At 36.8% G+C, this 24,070-nt stretch overlaps 1 pseudogene; it reads right to left on the bottom strand.

Moving 5' to 3' along the window:
- Positions 1 to 16,803: 16,803 nt before the first annotated feature.
- LOC128864655 (uncharacterized) lies at positions 16,804 to 20,284 on the bottom strand (annotated as a pseudogene).
- Positions 20,285 to 24,070: the final 3,786 nt, after the last annotated feature.

The following is a 24,070-nucleotide window of genomic DNA, read 5'->3' on the forward strand; positions in this document are numbered from 1 at the left end:
CTATTTTGTCGTTGGAATAATGTACAAAAAAGCCTGTACGCCTCGAATGTTTTTTGGTATCGGAAAGTTTTTGACGGCTTTGACTTTGCTTTTCCCCGGCCAGATACTCTCCGCGACTCTCTTTTTCAAAAATTGGCATTTCGACCACTTAATTTCCAAACCATACTGCTGGGCTTGGTTCAATACCATTTGCATATTGTCTAAGCATTGTTCTTCTGTACCTCCAAAAATAATAATATCGTCAACATAAATTTCCATTATACCTGCGTTAATTAATTTTTGAAAAATGTGGTTAACATATCTTATGAAAACAGCGGGCGAATTACAAAAGCCAAATGGAGCCCTGTTAAATTCATAAAGACCTTCTTTTGTGACAAACGCAGTGTATTTTTTGCATTGCTCCTCGACTTCGACATGGAAAAATTCATTTGCAAGGTCCATCACGGTAAAATATTTTGCACCCTGCATTTTCTCAAGAACCTCTTCGACAATCGGTACTGGAAACCTGTCTTTCATAACCATGGAATTTAGCTTACGAAAGTCAACGCACAATCTGTAGCTTCCATCTTTTTTCTTTGCCAGCACAACCTTGCTAGCGATTTCTGAGCATGATTCGCGGATAATGCCTTTTTGCAGCCATTCAGCTACTTGCTTACGTACAAACTCTCTTTCCATTACTGACAATCGGCTAGGTGATTCGCGAAGAATAATATTGTTGCTTTTCGGGACAATATTTAATTTAATGTGACTGTTTGATTGAATAAAACTCGGCTTATAGTTATCAATCAACTGTTTGACTCCTTCTTTGTATTTAGGATCCACATCTACCTCATTGCTGCTATGAACATTTAAAACATTGTAACTAGTTTCTCCTGCATTTGTGTCATCTTGTGATCGTGAGAAATTATACCCCTTGGCATTTAGTATTACCAAAAGCTTTTTCAGAAAATCGTACCCTACAATTGCGTCTACATTTATTTTGCTATCTTTTACAACCAAAAACGTATGTTGTGTACTCAACTCGTCAACAACGACTTATGTTGTAAATTCTCCTAACACATCGGCGGCGACGTTGCCTAAGCCATACAGTCTAGCAAAACTTTTTCGCAGTTCACAATTGCTACATATTTGGTCATATACACTCTTACGCATTAGCGAAACGTCTGCTCTAGTGTCCACCAAACAAGACACATTGTTGTTATTGATTTTCAGCTGTTTCATGCGTTTTTCGTCGAATACTACGTTTACAACGTTTTGCTTCGTGGTGGTGCACTGCTTAGCCATATGGCCAGCGCCATTACATTTAAAGCATTTCGTGTCTTCTTTGCACTCAGCCCTCTTCTGCTGTGTCGACCCGCAAATAAAACAATGTTGATTTTTACGCTCGCCGTCATTACTACTTTTATCCACTTCTTTACGACTGCTTGCTATCTGCCGACGTTTATTTGCTTCGCTGTGTTTTGCCAAAGGCTCCACCAACTCATATGCTTTGATCAACTCTTTGTAGGATCGAGCACTATATAATGGATACTTTTGTTCGTTGCGCAACTCAACACCATCAGCTATGTACGTTATAATTGACTGCTCATCAACCTTGCCTAGTGCTGCTATTTTCCGCATTTGTAACACGTATTCATGGAAGTTTTCTGTTGCTTGTTTTCGTCGTTGAATTAATAGCTTATGTACCTCTGCGCTACTTAGTGGTTTGTCAAATTCCTCTATCAACGCTTCACACAACGAGTTATAGTTGGAGACTGTAATTGTTTCCAACAACAAAGCTGCAGTTCCCTTCATTTTATTTCGCGCATTGACATACTTCTGTTTTGCTGTCAACTCATAAGCCTCAGCATTCTCGTCAAAATTAGATATCCATTGCCAAATTGGAATAGATACCCCGTCAAAATTAGGTACGACTTTTGCGAATGCGAATGTCAATAGTGACATTACCTTTACTGGCATCGTTTTGGTTCATTTTCTCGATAAATGTTTTAAAGAAAATTTCCATTTTATCATCCATTTTGGGTAACACGTGACTTTTCTCGCTGATCTGCTGCTGTTCGTGTGTAGTAACTGGGCTGTTCGTTGCTTCGCCTTCTCTGCCTGCTTCGACTGCGTTTCGTTCAGCTGGATGTTCTGCCTTTACGTTTTCTTTTGTGTTTGTTTCAATGTCGGTCTGCTTGATTTTTTCGCCCTCACTGTCGCCCGTTGTACCACTTCCACTGACTACTGTTTTTACTCTGCTGACGTTTGTGTTTGTTTCTGCTGCTTGCTGCTTATTGGAAGTTTTTGCTATGTTCTGCGTTTCTCTGCTGCTTGACGGATTTCTGATTTCTTTGCCCGAGCGTAGCATTCCGATTTGGAATGCACAAAATGTTATGCGATCGGTTGAGCCCCCATGTAAACTTGAATAGTCTTTATTATTGCAAAATAGTAATTAAATATTAAGAAAATGTATTACAAAGTTAATTTGAAAATGAAGGTAAAAAATGACTACTGTTACTGCTGAGGTTACGCTGACGACTGACTCTTTTCTTCTTCGTACAGGGGTGTTAAATACGATTCAGGGCTGCCATCTTACATATATATAATAAACTTGGTTTTTTTTTCGTTTTTTTTATTGTTCCCGCTTTTTGTTATTACTCTTAAACCTGGAGGGCCCGACTTAATGGACTACGGAATCGCAGATTTGAGTTAAGTTATGATGACTTTATTCTAATATGGAAATAAAGTCGATTTATATATATTATATTAGAGGATGTGCAAGCGGTTTTTTAAGTAATTTATGTATGTTAATTTATGTTATTTAACGGTTCTTAACAGTTTTCGACTTACCATAAGGCCAGTACAAATATGCGCCGCATTCCCAGGTTCTTCCAGCGATAAGTAGTCGAAGCTACTCCGATCCGGTACTTGTTTTGAATGGTCTGCCTCTTCCAATATGCCTTCGGAATTTCTGCAGCTGGATTCAATTGTGCCTTGATGATTTCCTTTTAGCCTGCTCTGATGTCCCGTCAGAGGTCATTTCAGGATATTTCACTTTTGCACTTCGCGGACCGTTCACTGGGATACCGACTGCGCCATTCACGTTATCGCCCCACAACAATGTGAAAAAAAAACAACAAGTTACTTTTTCGACAGCAATATGACAAGTGATTCTTTTATTGATTCTTAACTACTATTTATACATTTTTGTGATTAAAATATTGGAAATGTTTAATAAGCAATTTAGGTATTTCATATAACTTAAATTTTATGGAAATGTTATTACAATAATTGATTAGTAAGCTATTTATTTTGAATGGAAATGTTATTGTATTAACTTTTAGTTTAGGTAAGCGTTTATTTCATATAACTTATATTTAGTTGATTACTGCTGTGACTTCACTTCCGGTGTTGATGACCAGTTGAGACATTAGCCCTAGGTGGCTTTACTGGCGCTTGTTGTGTTGCTGTTGTTGTATCCGTTGAGGTTGCGGTAGCGGTAGCGGTAGCGGCCGTAACTCCTCTCCCCATAAAGTAAAGCGAAGGCCACAAAGATGTCTTTGGGGCAGGAGCGTTGAAAAGATGGTTCGGCAAATATTTAACCTTTGTTTTTTTGGTGGTATATGCGATGATGAGGATGACAGCAATCCCAAAGGTGAATATTACTACTAAAATTTCTTTGTTCTTTTTTGATGATGCCTCGTAGCTCTCTATTTGGTATTTCCTTAATTTTTTCAGACTTAATTTTTCTTTTATGACCCTCGGTGTTATTTTCGCATAAGTAGCTGGTGGTATGAAAATTTCTTCCTTGTACTGTAGAGGGGTGTCTTTGAAGACTTCATCGTTAACGTAAATTGTGCAGTTAATATAGTGTAGAAGAGCTGTGCCGTTTATATCGTATGGTTCTTCATTTCAGCTTGATTTGATTACGGTTTTGTTAACGTGATGAATAGGATGTAGTTCGGCTCTGGTTGAGTGATGGAGCTTATCTCGCCGTTATCTTCTAGGTCACATATTGCGTCTCTGTTGTTTATTAGTGGGGCGATACATGTTGAGTTCGTAGTGTGTTGGGAGTATTGCGACGACTTGCAGTAGTACTGACCTTCTATCTTTGGGCAATTTGTGTCAAAAAACTGAAAGTTGTTTTTATTATATGTTATACATATATGGTTTTATTTTAATTTGTTTGGCTTCATTTATAGGTAGGGGAAAAATATGGTAAAGTCTATATGTTTCTTTTGATAGATTTGGTATTTGAATATTGAAAATAATATTTGAATTGGTGTAGTAAGCTTGTAATTGAAGCAGCTCATATATTTGTTCTTTTGATATGATTTTTAATGATTGATTTTTCATTTGTTCATATATTTCGTCTATTTCTTCAGTACTTAATACAAATTTCGGTATTATTTTTAGTTTTGCTAAAATAATTGATTCAGCGATATTGGCTAAGTGATTATTTAAAAGATCTATGTTGTAATTAATTTGGTTAATGTATTGTAGCTCTAAAAATCTATTATCTTCTTTTGATATACTATTCATTAGATTGTTAAGGTATAGCTCAATTTTATCTTGTTCTGTGTTAATGTGATTAGTAACATTGAGTAGTCTATTTTGCAAAGCTGTGTTAAATTTATGCTGATGTTCTAGAGTGGTTTCAATTTGGTGTGTGTTTGATTGGATGGTTTCAATTTGTTTGTTAATGGAGATTGCATCGTTAGAATCCATATTGCCTGTTATGAATTTAATTGCAGTGCCTAACCCATTAATAAGACCACGTATAGATCTGTTGAGTGGTGATAGTGTGTGTATTTTTTTTTTCGAGTTCAGTGAGTTTTACTTTGGCTACTGTTGTAAGTGTAGTGGTCCCGTGAAGTTTATTGAAGGTGTTTATAGTAGTGTGTATTTTGTTTGTGTTGCTTATGTATTCTTCAAGGTTAATGATGTGTATAAGATTATTATAGTTAGTAATTATTCTGGCAGGTCCAAGCTCAAATTTCACTATTTTCTGTCGGGTGTTTATGTCTCGGATGTCAATTTGTTGGGGAAATATGTGTGGTAGCCTAAGGATAAAGATATTATTTTAGTTGTTAGTTTTTTGTGGTTTGTGTATTCTTTTAAGTTTTGATTTATGAAACTTTTTGTTTTTTGTAGTAATTATTGTCAGTCTATTATTGTGTTTTACTTTATGTTTTGAGAAAAATTTTATTTTTTTTATATATGTAGTTATATTTTCCAAATTTCTTTATTTGCGTTTAAGTTTAAAATTTTCTATTGTATATAACAATCACGTATGTTTTTATATTGTATAAAAGTATGTATGGTTTTTGTACAATTTGAACAAGAAAACAATAATTGACTTACATTAGCCACGGGATCAGGGTTGTCAGGAGCCTTGTTTCCATGACTAAGCTCTTCCTAGTCATAAGGAGTCAAAACTCCACGGTCTAAATGGCTTTAAAGCGGTCCTCTGCAATGCTGATATGCCCTCAATAAAGTTCACTTTTATTGGTATGCCACCAATTTGAGTGGAATATGGACGCTGATATAGTTGTTTGTCTGCAACCAATATGCCCTTGGTTTGCAGTACTTGTTGTTGATATGCCGTCAACAATCAAGTCACAATCACTAATTCAGTTTTTACACTTTAAATTTATCTATTCAGAACCGTTGACCGAACTACCGACTGCGCCAGTTATAACTCATGTGCCCTGTCGCCCCGCTGTCTAGACACCAACTCGAACCTTCTAACTTACTTACATCTGTCGCTGCTAAAACTGTAAATGATCGATGTTGTTGTTGCTGCGTTTTTGTTGATTCTTCTTTGATTTTATTTTTGCACTGATTTCTATAATGACCGCGCTGGGCTTCACGCTCAATGTGATCATTGCCAATGCCTTTTCGTCGAGTGCATTCCAGCTCGCCGCTTCTGCTACTGGTCGCTCTCCGTCCATCACCATCCATATCTCTGCATGCACCAACACACACAACACAACAGGAGTCATAGTTGCCTTTATCCAATTTTTCAATTTGGTGCATAGATCCCATGGTGACCGCACACAATCCACTCAAGCTGCAGATTCTCGAACAACTTCTAATTCACTGATATCCCGATTACTCAAAGCGCGAGACCCTCGTGGCTGGGCCCATAACCTGTTCACTGCGCTTTATTTTAGTAACTGACTTCAATTTTAAAATAGAAAATGACATGACAATATGAATTTGTATACCATACACATATGTTAATGTGTATGTACTACAGAGTCGCATTGCAATCGGATTTATTTTCAACAATATTTAAATGTAAATAAGTTATTTTAAAATTCATTGTTCATGGACAATGTAAATCCTAATCACAAATAGGAGTTTTTAGCAGAATTTGTCTAGTGAGAATTAAAAAACAAAATAGTTGAAATTAATCCAATAATTATATTTTATGAATTAATTTTTGAATTGAAAACAGATCACGAAGTTGCGAAATTTCGACAATATGATGCTAGCTTGTTACCTAAGCAAAAAGGGCTTTTGTTGTTGTGATTGCGAGAGCATTAACATTACCCATAAATGTTGTGATATAACTCCGCGTAGTTCCGGGTCATAATGAATTATTTCATAGAAGAAGCAGATTCATCACAAATTTAATTGACTAAAAACACACTTTAACATACTTACGCCATACTAGACTACGCTTTGCCTACGTAAGTTTAAAGTTTTGATCCCCAAGTCAAAATTTTTCGTATGTTACTAACTACTTGATAAACTAACTGTACTTATTTAAGTTAATTATTGTTGTATTTAAAGAGATTTTTTAAAAATGTATTTTATTTCGCAATGATTTGTTTAAATTTTTTATTAATTGGTACATTCTAGTGTAAAAAAAGGTTCTTGACGCCGACGCTGACGCTGACATTTACGTGCTCCGAACACGCGATCAGTTTTTCCAAATAGCTGTCGCAGTGCCCCGAAGAGTTGTACCGTTAAAATTTTGGAATATAAAATATTTATTTTTACTTGTGCCATGTTACATATGCGACTAAATTCTAATTCTTACAATAAAAATAACCACTACTTATACTACCGAAGCCGCGCTACCGACGCCCGCTGCACTGCAGAAGCTCGCTGCGCTGCCCTACTGCTTGCGTTAGGTAAGAACTAACGCAAGACTACAAATTGCTGACTCAGGCCACGCGCAATCTTTTCGTGTGACTTTTGTGGCTGTTTGTAAGATGATCCTGTTTGTAAGACGAACGATCACGCTGACTTAGGCCATGCGCAACACTTTGGTGAGAGTTTAGTGGCTAAGCATTTTGTGGACTTCTTCAATATTAGATTTATTTGCTGTCAATTGCAATACGGCTGGAAGTGGTTTCAAAGATGAAATTTCTCTTGAAATGTAAGTTCTGTTATCTATTGTTACGGTTTCATTGTGAAATTGAAGTAGATACGTTCCCGAAAGTTGGTACGATTTATTCCTTGAAATTTCTACGAACCCTTCGAATTGGTTCAAAAAGATCGTTCCGTGTTGGTTGTTTATTATAGTGCAATTATGATTTTTGCTGTTCAGAATCCGTTTAACACAATTAGAATTACTTACTTCTAGTAAATTATCCCTATTACAAATAGTCAATTCGTTAACTTTATTACATTGTTTTTTTGATTTCATATAAATCATTATTGCATTTTAAAAAATTTTAATTTGGTCGTTCAATGGTTTAAATTCTTTATTTTCGATTATGCTAAAATTTTCGTGATCTACCTTCTGCGTAAGTAAGATTTATTTCTACTTCATCATTTTCGACTAATATTCCTTCGTTGACAATTCCAATATTGTCATTTTCTTCTCTAAAATATTTATATAAGTTCAGTTTTAGGTGTTACTTGTATCTTATGGTTATACTATTTTTATTTTGGAAATACATTTGGAGTGTTGATTCACCAATAGTTATGGTGTTTGTTCGATAGTCGATAGAAGCGTTTAACGGTCTTAAAATATCATTTCCAATAAGCCCATCATAGAAATCGTGAAATTGGATGATGTAAAGATCTAAGTATTCCAAGGAGTTTCCAAACTCTTTAAAAGTTGGTATTCTGGCTTTTTTATCAGTAAATATTTTATGTTGTAGAGTTTTTATGGATATGGGTTGGATTACATATACCTGGATTTAATATGGAATGGCTCGCACCTGTATCTACTTTATGTGCCCTAATTTTGTTTTTATCTTTAAATATGGTATTTCTCCGAGGCTGATTTCTGAAAATTTTGGATCGTCCGTTCAACTGGTTTGATACTAAATTCATAACTATTAACATCCATCGGTTCGGTTGGCGGTTGTTTATTGTAACTGTTATTCGTTTGGAAAGGATTTTGGTTATTGATCCTACTGTTCTGGTTTGGTTAAGTAAAGTTATTTCTTTGTTCGTTATGTCCATAACGATTATTTTGTCTCAGATGTCCGTTATTTGGTTGGAAATTTCCATTATATTGTCCATTATTCCGTTGGTAGGAATTTGGTCTAAATTGTCCGTTATTTTGTAGACGACCATTTTCACTATTTTGTGGGTAGAAATTCGATCTAAATTGCCCCTATTTTCTGGTTGAAAATTTCTCCTGTTTTGATAGTGCTGTCTTCTATCTGGTTGGTTGTAATTTTGCCTACTGGTAGGATTGGACCTTTGTGTATGAGAGTTCTGTTCTAACTTCGTTTTATTGAAATAAAGGAGATTTTCTATCCTCTGGTGGGCATATCCTGTTTCGAATAAGATGTTCATCGCTTCTTCCAAACTGTTTGGGTTTCTACAAGCTAATATTGTCTTCATCGGTTCAGGTATTTTGGATTTAAATACATTTAACGCGGCTCTACAATTATTTTGGGCTGCTAAGTTTAGTCCTCCTTGTTCTTGCCCGAGAACCGAAAGCGTTTTGATATTTAACCGTCTTAATTTATTTTTTATTTCTTCATAAAATTCTACGCTAGTACTTTTGAGTAGATCAAATAAATCGTCGCAGCTTAACCTATCGCCGAAATTATTTTGTAGTACATCCCTTATATCGTTCCACGAAATGGCTTGGCAATTGATTTCGACAACTTCTCTAGCTTTTCCTTTCAGTTTGCTTTTTATTAGATCCGAAAAGAGGGATTGTGACAGTTCGTCATATTTTTGGAGTAACGGGTGGATTTTGTCTATCAAACTTAAAAACGTCCGGAGGTCCCTAAAATCTCCATTAAATTCGGGAAGAGTCCCTAAATACTTAAGAGGGTCGAAACTTATTTGGGCCATTTAATTTTTGGTATTTTCCAATATTACCTTATTATATAATTTAATGATAACTTTTGATAATTTTACTTAATTGACTTCCTTCTGAGATGTCTTCCTCTTGCGGTGGATGTCCTGTGTTGGTGCCTTTCTCGAGTGTGATGGCGGTAATTCAAATCGGGAAATATTTGCTGCTGTTTGATTTTTGCTGTTTTTCTGTACCGCTTAATCTGTTTTAGATGATGTCGTTGTCCTCTCCACTTATGTATCTTCTGCTGTTGTTTCTTATTTTAAGTGGACGATTTCTAGACGCTGGGTGCTTTCGATGTCCTTCTGTTGGGCGTTAAGAAGCTGTTCTTCGCCTTTTTTACTTTAGTTTTAATCTATAGTAGCAATCTTTTGCTTACTATATTTTGACACACAAAAAAAAATTTTTGAGTTCTTATTTTATAGTAGCAATCTTTTGCTTACTATATCCTCACCGTTGTGGCAATCTTTAGCCAACAAGTTCGCGAGAGAAAAAAAATGTTTTCGGTACCGCACTAAAAATATATATTTACTTATCTTCACTTTTATGAATGATAATTGCGGTATCCTACCGACTGCGCCAGTTTTATTCCCGGAGCGGAGAACAACGAAAAAAAAATAAAACACACGGGTTTAAAGTTGAATCAATAATGAGCTGTCTTTCTTTATTTTACACTTTCTTAAATACTATTATTTTGCTTTCCGTTGCATTTTCGTTAGCGGAAATGCACTTGGACAAATAAATTTACATATTGACACATATTGTGGGAAAAGAATACAATTAATAAAGTTATGAAATTTAACACAATTTTTTTGCTTTCTGTTGCATTTTCGTTAGCGGAAATGCATTTGGACAAATATGCGTATTGTGGGAAAATATTACAATTAATGAAGTTATAAATATATATGCACTATAACAATACATCACGATCACATGACATATTTTTGAAATCAGAAACTTCTTCCGTTTCTAAGTTTATTACTCTCATGTTTATAATATAATTTAATAATATAATTTTCTTGGTTTGCTCAGCTATGGCCCTTTTCCACTGGCCTTTTTCCACTTAGTTCTTGATTTTGTGGTTTTTTCTTGTTGCTTTCTTCAGTTAAAAATCACACTACAACTTTTGCCAGGCTTCAATAAAAGTGTACTTTCACTGACACACAGTGTTATTAGATTAGTGCAGTTCTTCCGTTCACAGAGCAGGAAAACTATTTCTAAAGTTTTTAGTTCCTTTGATCAGGATAGCTTTCTTAGTTTGATTTCTTTATTATTTTTTTGGTCGTGATATTTATTTAATTGTTTTTTCTCACTGCTTGGATATTTATTAAAATTTTTTCCACTGGTTGGATACTTTTTAGGATTTTTTCTCCACTGGTTGGGATACTTATTTATTCAAATTTTTCCCACTGGTTGGATACTTTTTAGGATTTTTTCTCCACTGGTTGGGATACTTATTTTTTCTGATGTCTCTATCGGATCCTTACTTTTTTATTTTCAGAATATTATACGATAGGGCATCCCGGTTGAGCCCCCAGTTATTTCATTAGTTTATTCGTTTAGTAAAAAAAACACATTATTAACATTTTTCTCACCTTTATTAATTCATACATTTAGTCTGAAGCTTAGCACTACCTTCACCTGTTTGTAAAAAGCATAATTATACCATAAAGTCACGTTGCTTTCAAGACTCTGCACTCTTTATTCATAATATTTAGACTGACTAGTTTACATAAATCTTAGTGCTACTTATACTATTGAGATGCGTCGGTCGTTATCTGTTTACTAGTAGATAGCTATTGTTTGGCTTAGTGACAAGTTTTGTTGTTTTGGTGTTGTGTATATTGTTATCATAAAAGGTTAAAGGGCATATTGTTGTTTATCGGCATTTTGTTTGTAAACAATAATCATGTATGTAGGATTCCGAGTTCAAACAAATGTTACAAACTTATCAATTTCTTTAATTCAAACAGTTTACAAACTTATCAATTTCTTTAATTCAAACAGTTTACAAACTTATCAATTTCTTTAATTCAAACAGTTTCTTTAATTCGTGCGTTACTCGCTTGATGGCGGTTCAGTTTACAATAATTATCTGTCCTGTCGTTCGTATCGTCAACGTCTTCGTTGGGTATGTTCGCGGTACGGTCATTTCGGTCTTTTGTTTCGTTCCCTTGTTGTCCGTATTAGTCCGGTCGCACACTGTGCGCTCTGTCTCCTATTGTGTCTGTTCGTCGTGTCCGTCATTTCCTACATTTGGCCATCCTGCGCGCTCATTCGGCCCGAATGAGGGATCCCCCCTTTTCATGAACTCAGCCACTGTCGTGGTTCGACCTGGGCCTTCGTGATCGCCAATCTTTTCCACAGTGTATCGCCAACGTCTCATCTTCTTCACGATTTTATATGGACCCAGATATTTCGGCTTCAACTTTAGTCCCACTCCATACTGCGTTCGCTTAATGGCTACTAGCTCGTCGATGGCATATTCGGGTTCTGTTCTTCTGTTTGCGTTGTAAGTCCGTCGATTTTCTTCTTGAATAATGACAATGTTCTCCTGGGCTTGACGACGCACTTCTTCTCTCTCTGCATCCATCTCGTCGATAGCCTCGTTCTCCAATAATTCTTGCAATTGCGGAATGCCCACGACTCGCATCTCTAGACCTGTCAATATCTTAAACGGCGATGATTTAGTGCTGCGCGCTGGGGTGCTGTTAAGGAATCGCTGAACGCGATTTACCTGCATAAACCATTTTCCAGGATTCTCCAGACACAGCTTTGCTATCATTGGCACCACCACTCGATGTATTCGCTCGACCTGTCCATTCCCGCGTGGCACTCCGGTTGCTATCAGCAGATGTTCGATTTGCTCGCTTTCGCAGTAGCTCTTAAAGTGATTCGAGGTAAAAGCGGAACCTCTGTCCGTGATTATTCGCTTCGGGTTCCCGAAAACTGCGGACTGCCTCTGCAATCGGTCGACGACGGCCTCTGCGTCTGTGTTCCTTGTTGGATAGAGCCAAACAAACTTCGAGAAAGCGTCTATTACTACTAAAATATAATTATATGCCTTTTTAGTAGGTTCCATCGGATCCACATGGTCGATATGAAATGTTCCTAGCGGCTTGTCTTCTTTATTTATCGGGTTCAAGTATCCCTCCTTTTTCCCAGTCTTGGAATTGGTCACTAAACATTCTACACAACCTTTTACTACTTGGGCAACCTTACTATTGAGTTGTGGTATATAGTATGACCTCTCCACCGCATCTTGCGTTCTCTTAACTGAGAAATGACCTTGCCTATGCGCCACTTTGATGATCTCTTCTTCCATTTTCTCTATTAGACAAAGATTTCCGAACTCTTCTCTCAACTCTACTATGTTGCTTGCTGGCTCTCGTTCGACAGGCTCCTCTACTACCGCATTACACTCATGTACCACCCTGTTCTGCGGGTGCACATACTTGACGCTCCCAGCGCCGCTCTGATTGTGATCATCTTCACCTCGCATCTCTGCATGCCTACGTGGACGCTCATCCACCAATGGTTGCGTGTTAGGGCCCTCTCTCAGCTTCCTAGCCGCATCCTTCATACCTGCGTAAAACGCATCTAAATCTTCAGCGATCGAATCACCACTACTTGCACTTGCGCAATTACCAGCCACTGCCTTGCGCACCGCTGCACCGTCATCTGGACTTTCTTCGACTCGCCCTCTTCCCATCACCTGTCGGCCGCCTGCACGTTTCCTTTCACTGTGTTCGTCTAACTTTTCTCGAAATAGAGCACCTTCTTCCCTTATAATTAGGTCAACATGTTTGAGGACATCATTGCCTATTACCAATGAGTAGCTTAAATCGCGTTCTCTCGTCACGTGGAACGCTATATCTAACGAAACGCCGTCTATTTGCATGGGCATGGTAAAGCTGCCGATTGTTGTTAGCGTGCTATTGCCAATGCCTACCAATTTCCGCCTCTCCTTGTTCAGCTGTACATCTAAATTTAACATCATCAGTGTGTCGTAACGCATTAGACATAAATCTGATCCGGTGTCAATTAATGCCGAAACCGTTTGATTAGGTGTGCTAAAACATATGTCTTTAAAAATTAGGCCGCTTTTTGTTACACCCATCATGTTTACCGAATTCTTTTCGAGCTTCGAATCTTTTTTTATATATTTGCATTCGCTAGCACGATGAACTTAATTTCCGCATTTAAAACATATAAAACGCTTGCGCGGACAGTCCCGAGCAAAATGCGAACTGTCACCGCAATTAAAACAACGCTTACTTATTGCACCAGAACTCGTTGAAACTTTCCCCATGGATGTTAGTTGTACCTGTTTCGCGTTTGAAGACGAAGGCCTATTTGATCTCACCTTCTCATAGACCTTTATTTGCTCCTTTAGATCTTGTACACATGTCGCCTGATATAAATTCGATTTGATGATTTTGGTGTCATTGATCCCTTCGATGAAATATTCGAGTAAGCTGGAGTCATCTAAATTAAGCGGTTTACCAATCTCCATCATAGCGTACAGGTATTCGCGAAGATCTTCTCCTTGTCGCTGGCGACGATTACGAAGAGAACGATGTATCTCGATTGATGAAATATTTGTGCCAAATTCTCTACGCAGTGCTGATTTTAGTGAATCCCAACTGCTTATGCCGCTCTGACTTCGAACGAAAAGCTTCGCTGTACCCTTTAACAATTGTTTGCCGTATATAAATCGTTGTAGATCACCCCACTGTACTGCTATTGCGTTATATTCAAATTATTCTATCCATTGTTCAAATGTAGGCTGTCCTGATCCGTTAAACTTCGTCAGTGAATCTTCAATATCACGAAGGGTACATCTTGGACGTTCAGCCGTCGGTCTACGCGTATCACGCCTATTTGCTACATCATCATAGTCCGATTCTTCGCCGTCGCTAGCATTCAGGCCGAATTGTACGAGTAATCTGTCTCGTAATGTCGCTTTACGTCCGCTTGTGTCCAACCCCAACCTTTCCAACTGTTCCCTCAACCCGTCTACCGTCAATGCTAAAATTTGGTCTCGGTCCATGTCTTACAGAGTTTACTTAATTATTTAGTAATAATAATAATGAACAATTTGGTGTAATAAAATGTAAATAGGAAAATTCGGTTATTAAAAAAAAATGTTCGCATGAGTTTGCAACACTAGCGAATCTTCAATTTTCAAAATTAAATCAAAATTATTTTAAAATTAATTCGCTTAGCGCTTACCAATTCCAAAAAATAACGTTCAATAATATCAAATAACGTTCAATAATATAAAATAACGTTCAATATTAGCGGTACCCTTTCCTGCCGTTATCGCCTACGCTGCTCTGGTCTCGCCGCTGCTCTGCCAACGTCGGTCACTTGCGCAGTCGCTCTCTGCTGCTCCGATCCGTTATCGCTGCTACTCTGGTCTCGCTCCTACTGCAATCGATCCCGTTAACGCACTTGTAAAATTCACTGTGGCCGAGATCTCACTTCTGACACCACTTGTAGGATTCCGAGTTCAAACAAATGTTACAAACTTATCAATTTCTTTAATTCAAACAGTTTACAAACTTATCAATTTCTTTAATTCAAACAGTTTACAAACTTATCAATTTCTTTAATTCAAACAGTTTACAAACTTATCAATTTCTTTAATTCAAACAGTTTATAAACTTATCAATTTCTTTAATTCAAACAGTTTACAAACTTATCAATTTCTTTAATTCAAACAGTTTCTTTAATTCGCGCGTTACTCGCTTGATGGCGGTTCAGTTTACAATAATTATCTGTCCTGTCGTTCGTATCGTCAACGTCTTCGTTGGGTATGTTCGCGGTACGGTCATTTCGGTCTTTTGTTTCGTTCCCTTGTTGTCCGTATTAGTCCGGTCGCACACTGTGCGTTTTGTCTCCTATTGTGTCTGTTCGTCGTGTCCGTCATTTCCTACATGTATATATGTATGCAGTGTATATATGTGTGTGGTGTATAAATTTATACATATGCACATACATATGTATCTTTGTCGTTAACTCACGTCACGTTGCACTTGCATGTGCCCTCTTTTTTGGTTATATCTGACTTCGATTTTGGGCAATTGCTGCGACTGTTATTTACTTGACTTTGTCAACAGCTCATGAAGCGTCAGTAGTTCTTTGGTTGCTCGTTCGGAGTTATTGACCGTTGCTAATGGTCAACTTGTTGGGCTGTTGTAAACTGTTGTGTTAACTTATATAAGAAAGCGAAAGGGTGTTGTAAAAAATTGAGAGTGTTTATCAACTACAACCACAACTTTCAATTTATCGCACGTGTTACCTGTATAGGCTTCTTGCAAGACTTGACTTTCCTTTGGCAGAGTATGCAGGTGCAGGTCATTGCTGGATGGCAGGAACAGAACCAGCGGTGCGAATTACAGCGACAGCAAGCGATGACGGTAGCAGCAGTGACTACAGTAGCAGCGGCAAGTATATCGATGAGGGCGCCGAACTGCAAATAAGCAGCAGTGAACTCCACGACTTTTTCTTTTAAGCAGAACTGTACTTTAGCGGCAACACTGATCTTATAACTGTTTTTATTTATTTAATTTTATTTTTGTATGTTTAAGGCCTTTTTTTTATTCACTCCTTACTGTGTCCCTTTCCACAAACACCATCTTAAAAAATACATTAAACTTATCAACTACCCACACCATAAATTGTCTATTAAGATTTCCATGGAATTTTGCGAGTCAGACGCTGCAGTTTTTTGAACGAAAATGCATCTTCAAATTTCGTGTTAATTTTGTCTGAGAATTTGGGCAGCGAATGGATTGAATTCTACACCAATTTTCGACGACTGCCTTTTTGACATCCGACCTTCTTCCGACCCTCTAAGGGGGCTGTTAAAGGTTTTACAATTTCAGCATAGTCCCTTATAAGCCTGCGATAATAACCTGAAAGGCCCAAAAAGAATCAGGGCTCCTTGCTTGTTCTAGGTTGTAGAAAGTTTGCAATGGTCTCGACTTTTCCAGGATTGGTCTTCCTCAGAATATGGTCTTCCTCAGACTTGCTATATATCATCATATAAACGTAACATGTTCTCCCTAAGTAGTCGCGGAGAATCTCGTCCAGTGCACTTTGGAAAATCGAAGGCGCATTTTTCAATCCAACCGGTAGGCATGTGAATTCGTATTTTCCGTTATTAATTAAAAATGCCGTTTTTTCTATATCACAGTTTCTAAGCGGAATTTGATGAAATCCACTTTTAAGATCCCGAACAGAAAAAAATTTGCTTTTTCCTAGTTTCGCCAGAACGTCGAGAATCTAGGGTATCTATCCAAAATTTTAACAGAATTTAGTTTTCTGTAATCTATTACCATTCTAAACTGTTTATTACCCTGAGAGTCAGATTTTAATCGACTATCCATACTGGGGAATTGTATGGCGATCTTGATGAACGTATGATCCCGTCATTTAGTAATTTGTTCACCTGGCTTTCAACTTCCTGTTTCAACTGCTTCAGTCGGCTTAATTTTCTCCAGTTGCTCTGAAACGCTGTCATTATCGGATTAGTCCTCTTGTTGATGATCGTCATCTGTATTGCCCTCGTCGATATCTTCGTTCCATTCATGAATGGCTGATAACGTGAACTCAATCTGAAATTTTTAATAAAAAAAAGTGGTTTTAATAACCCACATACATATCTTTGAGCATATCTGCGAACACGAACGAATCTAAGGATTTAAACCACTAAGGAGACCGACGGTGTGGCTCATCAAGGTGCGAAGTTCAGCTTCCCATTTTTCTTTTAAAACCGCCAACGGAATATCTTCGGGATCATCATTGTTTATACCGCAAAATTTAAAATACTGTTCCAGTACTTAGCTAATGGTGCTTCACCAACACGAGACCAAGCCGCATCCAAAAGATTTATGGCTGTTTTTAAGTTAATTTTTTTCAACGACTCGAGCAAATCAGACTTTGTCGCTGCTATTGAAGCTAGAAGGCTGTTTCTGTAATGCATATTAGTGATTTTTATTGCATTCTGATCCATCGGTTGAATGAGGGGAGTAACGTTTGAGGGCATAAACATTGCCGAAATTTGCCCATTCTCCGTTGTCATTTCAGCTTCATTTGGGTGAGAAGGAGCGTTATCGATTAGGAGGAGAGCTTTGATTGGTAAGGCTTTCTCCTTTAAAAACGATGTAACCTTAAAAAACAACCAGTTAACCTTAAAAATCGGACAAAACTTAAAAGGAATATTCAACTGTGGAACAAATGACTCATGAAACCATTGCTTAAAAATAGCCGACGTCATCCAGGCGGATTTCGAGCTCTTATAGTGAGTGAGTGAAAGTTTTTAAAGCAACGTTTCCAATTACCAAAAGCTGAAGCTTGTGGGATTCAGTGGCGTTTGAACAGCATAAAAACGTGATTCGCTGCTTCTCGGACTTTACCCCTGGGGATCTCTTCTCCAAGCTTGACGCGTACGTTTCCTCTGGCAAAAGTCTCCAGAATAACCCCGACTCATCAGTATTATATAACTGATCGTTGCACAACTCCAATTCGGCCATTTTAGCTTTAAGTTTTTCTTTAAATGGATCCACTAGCTGAGGTTGCGAAGACAATTTTTCGCCTGATATTTTAAGAAGACGAATACCGTACCTCTTCTCGAATCCTTGGAGCCATCCATCAGTAGCGGAGAGTTTGCTTAATTTTCTCTCTGAAGAACATAGTGTTTTTCTATTTTCAGGTCCACAATACGTGTTGTTTACGCATTTTAAAATCACTTGCTTTTTCACTTTAATGTTACAAATTGTTGATTGAGCAACATTATATTTCTTTGCTAAAATCGTCACAGATGAGCCTTTTTTTAAAAGCCGAGAATTTTAGCTTTTTGTTTTAATGCCAAGCACACGGGTTTTTCAGAATGCATTTTCACCAGAAAACATAAGACGAAACACTCTTTGCAAAACCAAAACCGCGACTGAAATATTTTACTCCTTACATGCAATTACGAATAAAATGCATATTTCATAATTAGGGGATTCCCCAATTCCAGAATTACTTGAGATCAATGTAAACTACAATCAAATAATTGTAACGTTTATTGTTCATGTTATAGAGCTTTTTGGGTTTGTTAACGTTTTAGAGTAGTCAATGTACAAAAATGTCTGTTCACGTTTTGGGTGTTCACGTTTTAGACCGTTCACGTTATCGAGCGTTCACTGTATATTATTATTACTTAATCTATATGATAATTTTATCGTTGAACCATAACTTACGCATTAAATATTTACTAATTGGAAAATAAACGAAAGATTTAAGTAAATAAAAATAATAAATTTCGGTTGGCGAACGACCATATAATATTATTATTTATTATTTTTATTATAGGTATGGTCTTTTTTTTTTTTTAATACATTTATTTGCAATCTATTCATAGAACAATAAGCAAATTAGTTAACTAAGTAAATTTGACTTATATTATTGAATATTTACTATTTATATTTACTATACAAAATTTGTACATTGTCAAAAAATGCCATTACAGCTGCTTTTGTAAATGATGTAAAACGCGCAGGGCTCGTGTTTTCAGGTTTTCTCAAACTTAAATCTTTGTTTCGCTTCATGATTACATCCAATCAATTCCTGCTGTTTTGGTACTTATCCAAGTTACAGGAACTTTTATGTCGTTCACATCGGCATAGTCGTAAACGAACATCCGCGCAGCGCTGTACGTGAATCCATGTTGAAGGTTAGAACACACCTTGAAATATTCTGCTATTTCATTTTCCTGTTTCTTTGTAAATACTTGGTTGGCTGTACTTGAAGAGAATGGAAATGTTTCGTCGTCTGAAGAATTTCCAGAGTCATCAAGTGCTTGGGTTTTTTCTTTGTTCATTTTTGCTATTCTGTCTCTTAATGTAGTGCGACTTAAGCCATATGTTCGCGCGGATTCGCTTATGTTAAATTTTTTTGCAAGAGCATCCTTAATAGCAAGTTTAATTATCAATTCCTCATCCAAATTGCTACGGTTAGTTTTTCTCTTATAGTTCCGAACCATGTTGCTACTAACAACCTAAGCGTAAAATTTTATATAAGTTTATCTGAGTCTAACTCATGGGAGGTTGCATTTTCCAGTGGCGCATTTACCCCATGGGGCGCATACGCCACTGGTGCATTGACCCCATGTAGCCTGGCGAATGTGCCCCAGGTGCAGCCACTCTTACAAAAGTTACTTTTTTTTTGCACTCTACAACACTTTTGCAAAACTAGTTTTAAACTTTATTTAAGGAAATATAGCCGGTATCATACTTATGAAAAGTTTTTGCCATTTATCAAAATTAACAAAGTTATTGCAAAATATTCTTACATCCAAAAGTTTCTACAGCAATGCAAGAAATTGAATAGGCGCGACTGTGTACAATCACTTGCAAACTTTAAATGTCAAGGTACGTTAAACGAGAGGTGGTCAACTGAAGTACAATATATCGACCATGAATGTTCGATATCACTGATAAATTTAGAGAAAACGGGGGGTGGCGAATGTACCCCAGCGGCGAATGTGCCCCCTTCTACCCTACTATTCTGTATGAACGCTCCTGTTTGGGCTGATATGTATGATAATTATAAATTATAATTTATCTTTCCTGCTTCTAGTAGCTGTACATTTTTTCTATATGAATCTATGCTATTTATTAATAGTCTAATTTGTCCATCTTTTGACGACTTATAACTAACATCTTTTTTAGAAATCAATGTTGAAATAAAGCTTATCATTTCACTTATGTTAACTACTCCAGGTATGATCAACGGAGGTGGCTTTGGAATATTTGACACCGTTGCTTCGTTCGCTTCCATATTACTGTTCTCACCAGTCTCTAGTTCATCATTGTCATCATCACTTAATAGATCAAATCGGTTTGGGTGTATCATTACTTGTTTTCTCTGGGTATGCAAACTAGGGGACTCTTCGTTGGCACGCTTTCCATTTTTGTTTATAGCACTTTGCCATTTGAAGAGAGCACGCTCATCTTCTGTATTCATATCGCGGCTTTACAATTGTTGTTGGATGTTTACAACTCTGATATTTAGATCTCCACTAAACACGTCTGTTCACTAGCACATTCAGTTAGAGACTGAGTAACAATTTTGAACTTGATTTTCGTGGGCTCTGATTGTCGGGCTCTGAATTATCCGCCATTTCCTCATTTATGTGATAGATAAGTTGCGCTTTAGCAGGGTTAACGTTCTGATTTGAAGGTGGGTTCGGAGATATTTTGCCCAGAAATTGTTGCTGATGTGGTCTGTTAGCATAATTTATTTGCTGTGACCGGATACTCTGGTTAATATCCATTGGCACTGCTGGTTTTAGTACTGTTGGACGCAGTAGTGGTCGTCCTTGATTGTTGGATTTTTGATTGTTAATATCGTTGGATTTTACAGCAGAAATATTCTGTTGATATGGGATGTAAGTTATGTTCTGATTTGAAGGTGGTACATTTTTTTCGCTGGTTGATTATTGTAATTTTGTGTATGATTAGTACGGAATTTTTGGTTTTCCAACTTAAGGCACAAATGGAGGGCCTGAGGCAGATCCACTGGTTCTCTCATGCCCAGCAATCTTGATAAATCGTCATTGAGACCTTTCGAAGGTGTCTAGTGTTAGGTTGTACAAAGTTATTTCTGTAATTCACTTTTATTTTTACTTTTAGTTTGAATAAATTAACAAAAATTACGATAATACAAATTTTATATTTTAGACAATACATTTCTTTGAAATAGCGGCTGTACTAGCGACGTGAGAAAATAGTCTCGTACTACTTTTATATTGTTGATTGAAGAGGGAGAGAGTGACGACTGACTTGACGACATGCTGCGTTGATTTTTTTCGTTTTTTGTTTCTTTCAATTTGTAGAGTGCTGCCAGATGTTTATGCACCTACTTGGCGGCGTGTGCATCGCTAGCAAGACAGCAAACTAAGCATCGAGGTGATGCAACTGTCGTGGTTATTTAATTGTCGTGTGACACTAGGGCCTTGCCTCTATAGGATTGCGTCAATAAATTGAGCGCTTCATTGCCTGCATCTAAGCCGCCAAGTTTATTTAATATCAGAGATACCTAAATGTGAATAGGCCGCCTGATAAAATTCCCGAACAGTTGAGTTGCCCTGTATGAATCCTGTCATTTGATACTCTAACGTGGAAACATCTCGCTTGTCAGCGTAGTGTAAAGTAGTCAGTCTGGTGGGGTGTTATATGATTCTAATGCAATGTCTAGATTGCCTACAATTTTATTCCTTAAACGTTTAAAATCCCGTAGTATTTTGGTGTACCCTTGAGGTTTTCATAAATTTTCAAAATTCGTGTTGGAAAACTAACTTCCCCGATTAAATAAATAACACTAGTATTTTATTTATGTTTACTTTGATGATTGTCTTTTATTTTATAGATTATTTTTTTAAGCAACACCAACACCACGTCTACGGATATAGAGAATCAAACAGTAAGAGAGAGATTCATTTTCAGTGTGGCCAGATATACTTATATAAGAGATACTTAAATAGTCTTGCATAATGTTATTATTTGAATAAAAGTATTCCAACAATTCGTTCTACACTTTTCCTCCATTAATTGAATTCACCTGGTTTGCTTGAAAAATCCCACAGACATTTAACAACGTCTGGGACCTTATCTAAGTCTGCTAAATTTCGAAAATGTTGTTCATCGATGGACTGATCAACCGCAGTTGCCTGAATGGCGTTCGGATTTAATGAAGCTTGTAACATTCCAGGAATTTGGCTATTATTATTAATTATTAATATCTATGATAATATTTCGTAAGTCCGCCATGTTTATCTGTCCATTTCTATTGGCCTGATTAGAAGGAGCGGAAGGATTAGAAATGGGATAATTTAAGACATCTGGTCGTATTAAATTGTGGGATTCGACATTTTAGAAAAAAAATTTAAGCCGAGGCAGAAATAACTGTTTTAGAGATTTTTTTTATTTTTCTCTTATTTAATGCACAATGGGGAAAATAAAGATTTAATACAGGGTATGTTTAACTTCATAAGGATACTTGAATAGTATTATTTTTATAATTCTTAATTATTAGAGAGCTTACTATAATATAGACAGAGCTGCTCTCATTCTGGTATGATAGTGTTGTAGGGTCCTCTGTGATGTATAGTTTTATTCCCGGAGCGGAGAACAACGAAAAAAAATAAAACCCACGGGTTTAAAGTTGAGTTAATAATGAGCTGTCTTTCTTTATTTTACACTTTCTTAATTACTATTATTTTGCTTTCTGTTGCATTTTCGTTAGCGGAAATGCATTTGGACAAATACACATATTTTGGGGGAAAAACGCAATTAAATAAAGTTAAGAAATTTAATATTATTATTTTGCTTTCTGTTGCATTTTCGTTAGCGGACAAATATGCGTATTGTGGGAAAATATTACAATTAATAAAGTTATAAATATATATGCACTATAACAATGTATCAGGGCTGCTGTTATTGTGTTGGGGCAGTCACACTTTTTAGCACTTTCACAGAATAGTCCTTTTTGTTGTGTAAGGCCTGCTGTTGTTGAGTTGGAACAGGCACAATTATTCTCACTTTCATAGAATTTTATTATCCTTATTTGGTAATGATTTATTCTGTTCAGTTTTTATCAAATATTTATTTAAGGTGTTTTTTTTTTTGTTGCTCGGCCTTTCCTGATCGATCGTATCTCCGCACGATTCTCTGCGGTCGTTGTCATCGATGTGATTTCGATTGATATCAGGACCTGACTTCTCATCATCGAAATCGTCGTATACTAAACCTTGAATACACCACGGTTTCATGTTTTCATTTGTAAATACACCTGCGTAAGGTTTTCGTTGAGTTGTAGTATCTGGCAGATCTTCTACTACGTAAAACTTTAATTACCACACACGGTGCTTTGAACGACGGATCAAGCTTGTGTGAGGTACCAGTGGGTTGGGGTACATAATCAACCATTGCCAAGTCTCCTTCGTTGTATTGTCTGATGTTTTGAATCAAACCGCTGCTTCCATTTGGCCCTTTCGGCATCGATTCGTTCGGCCATTGCTTTCATTCGGAGTCTTCGTGATGAAAATAAAATATTACATAACGGTTTATTTAAGCCCGATATAAATACACGAAGTGCGTCCGCCCTATATTTTTCGTTCAATGAATTTATCAAACCTGAATTGCCGTCATTTGTCATTGCGACCTTATTTATTATTAGCGTTAGTTTTCTTTCAACTAACTCGTAAAAGTTATTAATACTCAAACAACCTTGCTTTAATGTAGATAACTCTTGTTCTACCAAATAAATTGGCCGCTTATCCGCAAACGAGAAGTCCAGTCCTGCTATAATTGCGTAGAAATTTAAGGTGGTGTTAAATGATGCTGAAAGGGCATCAGCACGACCTGTAACTTGGTTTCTTATGATTGCCATCGCTTGATAGTGTTTAGAACTACCAGCGTAAGACTCAAACAATCTGTAGGCGGCAAAGGCTGCATGCACACATATTTTGTCTCGTCCCCATTGAATTCGAAACCCCTTGTCGTATTGCCACCGGTTCGTACTCTTGTACTTGCCGTGGAATTTCAAAGTTTTTGATTCTGTCATTAAGTTCGTATATTTTTGTCTGGAGTGTCTGCGTTACTCTGGTCGAAACCTTCAAATGAGTCTTTCATTTGATTTTCGTTCATTTTTATGTAATTAAAATTTTTTTAAGTTTAATTAAATTTTTTTCAAATTAATTTTTATTCACTTATTTCACTCCTAGACTGCACTAACCAATTTTCACTCTTT

This window comes from Anastrepha ludens, chromosome 5 (genome assembly GCF_028408465.1).
Source record: "Anastrepha ludens isolate Willacy chromosome 5, idAnaLude1.1, whole genome shotgun sequence".
In the NCBI taxonomy this organism is placed as follows: Eukaryota; Metazoa; Arthropoda; class Insecta; order Diptera; family Tephritidae; genus Anastrepha; species Anastrepha ludens.